This window comes from Nicotiana attenuata, unplaced genomic scaffold, assembly GCF_001879085.1.
Source record: "Nicotiana attenuata strain UT unplaced genomic scaffold, NIATTr2, whole genome shotgun sequence".
Taxonomy (NCBI): Eukaryota; Viridiplantae; Streptophyta; class Magnoliopsida; order Solanales; family Solanaceae; genus Nicotiana; species Nicotiana attenuata.
In genome coordinates, this window is record NW_017671314.1 from 214,161 (window position 1) to 220,160 (window position 6,000).

Sequence of the window (6,000 nt, forward strand, 5' to 3'; positions counted from 1 at the left end):
CCCATTGATCCGATCATTGACAGATAATATACTATTGAAATCACCTATAACCAGCCATGCCTTCTGAATACTGTTTTGAAGTTGCCTTAGTTGATCCCATAAGCTCCTTCTTTCAGCTACAGTGTTCTTCCCATACACAAATGTTATGTCACAAGTAACTTGTGTACTTTTATCTTTCACCTTGCAATGTATACCAGTTGATCACTAGCTATTACTACATTGACCTACACCAATTGCTCTTTCCACAGTAGCCATATCCTTCCCCTCTCATTTATAGCTTCATCAGAATACACCTTCCAATCTCTACTAAATTTAGCTCAAACTCTAGCAACACTTCTAGGCTTTATATTTGTCTCAAGGCAGCCTAGTAAAGTAATTTTGTTTTCTAGCAGAAATACCTTGAGTTCTTTCTGCTTGAAGGGCTTGTTCAGCCCTCTTATATTCCACGAGCTTATTATCATGGTGGATTCTCCTCATTGAGGACAACCCCCTCAGTCACCTTGTCAGTGCTGCAATCATCTTGAATTCTCAAAGGACTATATCTATTTTTGCTCAACAGATTTTCCAAGTTCTTATCTGATAATGCTCCTTTCTGATGTACCTGTCCTTGATCCTTCATTATCTGCTTTCCTCTTCTCTTTTGTTGTGGAGATTCTGCTACTATAATTTCCTCTTGGTTTGAATTTTGTTCTGGACTATTCTCTTGCTTCTTTTGGTCTTGCTCATTCACAACATTCACTCTCCATTGACCTGTTTGTTGCTTCTTCTTCTGTTGTCTCTTTGAAAAAAAGACTTTCTCATGCTGTTGTTTGGGTGGCATTTGATTTCCTTGAGTGTCAACCTGCCTTAGAGCTTTCTGAATCATTGTGCAGTTCTCTGTATGTTGCCCTATTTGAAGACATTCCTCACAATACAATGGTTTGCATTCATATTCCAGCATTTGTTCCCTATATTTTCCATCTGCCACTTCAATCAGCAACGTATCAGGCAGCTCCTGTGATATATCAATCTCAACAAGAATACGTGCATATGAAATTCTATCACATTTGGTTGTTAGCTTGTCTGAACAGATAGGTTTCCCTAGATATAACTTGCAATCCGACCCAAATTCTCCTTAGTCCAGTACTGAATTGGTAGACCTGGGAGTATGACCCAAATAGGGACATTCCTAGTCAGTTCCTTACTCAACTGGAAGTCAGGTTCCCACTGTTTTAGGTTCATAGGTCTATTTTGAAATGTATATGGCCCTTGTTGAATAATTTTGTTCCTATTTTCCTCTGAGTCAAATCGAAAGATGAAATAACCCTCATCGTGTAGGTATACTTGTGGAGTATTAACTGACTTTCACACACCATACACGAATTTAAGCATCTCCTTAAATGAGGGTGAACCACCCAGAACATACCCAATTAGAGCTGCCCTCCATTTCTGAGTTTGCTCGTCTACCTCACTTTGATTCAATCGGACAACCTTTGTCCCTTCCTTCATTATCGGCGGATAATATTCCAATTGGAGCTCTTGTTGCTGAGATCGTTTCCCCTACACTACATCAGCCATCGTTAGAACTGGTTTTCTAGGGTTTCCTTTCTGCCTTGAGAATGTCAATTTCCTTGCCGCTGTATTTGCATCCACTTCCACTTGCTTAGGGATTTTCATTTCATTACATTTTGAAGTCTGCATCACCGTAGGGGCACTCCCCATTCCTGTCATTCATTGAACTAATTGAAGTTGTCCTAGTTCTTGAGGTACTCCTGATTCCGGCGTTACCAGTCTACTTCCTTCTCCCGTCTCCAGTAGTGTAGGTGGTGTTACTCCTTTAGATTTCCGTCGAGTCATGGCTTGGATGCGTACATTAGCTAACCCTGCTTAACGTGCGCCTTCAAAGCCATTGCTTATATCATAGTTACATTTGTTAAATTGTAAAGAAGAAGGACGTTTGGGAATTGTCTTATTAAATGTATCCGCTTCATGTAAGTAATACTCCAATTATTTGGCATTGGATGATTTTGTTTTTTTGTCAATAATCAAACTTCAAGATCTGGCCATTGACTGGTAATATTGTAATACAATTTATATTTTACCCTTTAGATGATTAAACTCCCATTCAATGTACTTTTTTGGTATCATGGCATAATTTTTATTTTCCTTTTCCCATTTATGTTAATAATTAGGACTTTAATTTTCTATTGAAGTAAAAAAAAAAAAGGTAAATAAATTGTAACAGAATGCATCCTCTAGTAGCATTTAAAAACGGTTAGATTGCTCCTAACTAGTGATTTTATATTTAATTATCGTCAACCAAAACCCCAATTTTATTTATAAAATTGAAAATAAAAGGAGAGAATACACATGATACTAAAATAAAAATTGTTCAAAATAATTGTATATTTTGCAATAAATTCATAAAAGAATATCACTACCAGAAATCCGGAAAAAGCGACCACAAAAAGCAACCAAAGTTAGTCGCTTACAAGTCACAAAGCAACCAAAAAGCGTTCAAACTGGCTTGGTCGCTATTTTGCTGGTCCCTTTACCTTAGAGACCAAAGTTGGTCGCTAATTAGCGACCAACTTTGGTTTCTAAGGTAAATGACCAAATATTCCAGTAAACAATATACCGACCAACTTTGATCGCTTTAAAATAATATAAATTTAGCGACCAAAGTTGGTCTCTAGATTTAAATTACGTTTTTTATTTATTTATTAATATTCAAAAAATAGCGACCAACTTTGGTCTGTAAACCAAATATTATATTTTAAAATCTGAAAAATAGCGACCAAAGTTGGTCGCTTTTTTTTTTAATTTTTTTAATTTTTTTTAAACATAAGCGACCAAAATTGGTCGCTAACTTCAAGAATTTAATTTTTTTTTAAACATAAGCGACTAAAATTGGTTGCTAATTTCCAGATTTTTTTTAATAGAATAGCGACCAAAGTTGGTCGCTTTTTAGGAAATATGGGTTAATTAGCGACCAACCTTGGTCGCTACAACCCAGAAAACTCGCTTTTCTGGGTATAATTTTGGCAGAAACTGCCTGTTTTGGCAGCTACACCACCTGCCAGCATACCAAATTCCTAAATAACAATATAATTCAATTCATAAACTACAATTTCAATACCAAAATCTCCACAACAACACAACAACAACAACAACAACACAACAACAACAACAACACAATTCAAAAAAATACATTAAAACCAACAAATTAAAGTTCAATAGAACTAACAATACTAAGTTACGCTTATTACACCTAGTTCAAAACCGGTTCTATTTGTCTAGTTTAAAGTATATAAAAGTCAAGGAGTGTTTTGTCCAACATCATTATCATCACCGTCTGATGAAATTTCATCACCAAGACGGTATGCAGAAGGGTCTACTTGTCGAGGACGGGAAGAACGATCACGGGGAAGACGGGAAGAACGAGCACGGGAAGGACGGAAGGAACACTCACGTTCAAGTCGAGCCTCTGGCGATGGCTCACGAGACCGGGGAATCGAAAAACATCCAGAAGCTAGGAGAGATTTGAGCTGCTCTTGCATGCCCTGGTACTGAGCTTGCATGCCAATGTACTGAGCATCTCTAAGCTTTTCTCTTTCCTTGGCCGCTTCTAGCTCGGATGTGAGCTTTGTCACAGTCTCTCGCATAACGGAGAGGCTCTCCCCATCAAGTTGCTCGCCTCGCGAGGAAGTCCCTATTCCTTTCATTCCACACTTATAGTGATGGAATTTCTTAGTAGGAAGCCCGTATACCTTCCCCCATTTTGGACCGCCAGCAGCCTCCGTCCACATTCTTTCAGCATCCTCGTCCGAAGGTTGGATTGGCTCGCCCGACTCATTACGTGGCTGACTGCGTATGAATCCCTCCACGTCAGCTGTGAAGCGACCCTATAAGAAAGATTACATTGAATTAGTATTTCAAAATTTATATAAAAGTAAATCAAAATACTTAATGAAAGTGAAAACTTACATGTCCAGTCGAGGCTCGGTCCTCGACCCACCTTTCTTGATCCGTCTCTTTCTTCTTCTTTACAATATGAGTCTCCTTGAATAGCTCATCTTGGTTCATCGGACGCCCCAACTTCTTTTCCTGAAACTCGTAAATTTTAGTTAATAAACAGAATAGATATACTTTGAAAATTAAAATAAATTAAGCAATTACATACCAATCTTCTTTATATTGTCCCTAGGCTGATCGCACCTCCAGTGTGCAAGGAGCCTCCCTTCTCAGATGCGCGAGCTTTCTTTCCTTTTTCGCTCTTCTCTAAGAACTTTGCGGTAAGCCATTGCCTTTGCAAATCCTCCCATAAATTCTGAAGCAACCAGTCAGGCTTCTGGTTCAGCTTTCTAGCTTTGGAGAAACTATGCGACAACCGCTTGCGAGCTTTGTATGAAAATTTGCAGCCACTTTCGCGCTATAGCGGTGTTCCCATACACACTTGCTCTGTATTTCAAAAGTTAAATATTATATGAAAATATCATAAATATAAATAACTATACTGCTTATGTAAGAGGAAAAGAGCGAAAAGCTTACTTTTAGGTAGTGGCCTAAGCGCTAAGAAGCTCCAATCATGCTACTTATCGCCTTCGTCTTTCGCCAGGGCTTATACTTCATCAATGTCCTTACTGCCTTTCACGCTTTTCAGGACCTCGATCCAAGCCCTCAGTCTCAAAAACTTCAGCAAGGATGGATAGATGCCATACGGCCGTAGCTATTAAGTATTTCGTATATAGCAGGTTTATACCTTAAATTGATTGAAAATTAGCTCCTTCAACGAGAATGGGAATTCACTCCAAGTCGCATAAGGGCCATCATAAAGCTTTCTGGTGGCTTTGGTGATTATCCTCGTAGTAATATTACTCGGGATAAACCTGCAATTTAATAAAAAAATACATTAATATCTTAGTACAAACTGTACAAAACAATAAACGTAAAAATAACAAATAACTCTTACCCATCACCCTCAGGGACTATGATGATCCTACCATATTGATTATAATGCACCTCCTCGCCATCATCAGCATCACCGTCCGAAGCATGTATATCAGAGGCATGTGTGGAAGGTGTAGGGGGGTCAGAGCTAGTATCTCGCAGGCGAAGGCCTGAAATAGATGGAGTCGCTGATGAAGATGGCTGCGATCCCTGTGACTGCGACATAGCTGGATGGACCGCAAGTGGCTGTGATACTGATTGCTGTAACCCGAGTGGCTGTGACACTGATGGCTGTGATCCATGTGGATGTGACATAGATCGATGCGATCCATGCGATGCAGATGGCTGCGATCCACGTGGTCGTGAGGCAGCTGGACTGTATATCGGACGTATAGTCCTATGGCCCTGTGATGAAAGACCTGGTGTCTGCACGAAGATGTAGGGCTCGTGATGTTGTGGCAGCTCAGAATAGCCCTGGGGTGGAGGCAAAGACATAGGCATAGGCATCTCTGAAGAGGGTGGAAAAGATTGAGTATTATCTTCTACCCTCCTCTTTGGTTTCCTAGCCTTTTCTCGACCCCGAGAACCAGTAGGGTCATTGTTACCTCGACCCTTGCCTGTCATCTGCATAATATAATACATATTTAGATTGAAACATATAAAGAAACTAGCTATAAACGAGAGTTACAAAAGTGTTAACGAATTACGTTTATATTTAGATAGTAAATACAAAAGTAATTTTTAATTTTGACCAATGTTGACCTGAAAAGAGACCAACTTTGGTCGCTAATTATCCAGAAATTAAAATTAGCGACCAAAGTTGGTCGCTAAATTTAAATCAGATTTATATATATTTTATATAATATTTAAAATAATAATATAATTGTTAAACGTTAGAACTGGGTCCCAGATTAGCGACCAAAGTTGGTCTCTATCTGCTCCCCCTTTCGTAAGCGACCAACTTTGGTCGCTAATTTTGAATTATATTTATTTATATTTTATAATTTTTTTTAAATAATAATATAATTATTAAAATTTTATAACTGGTTCCTAGATTAGCGGCCAAAGTTG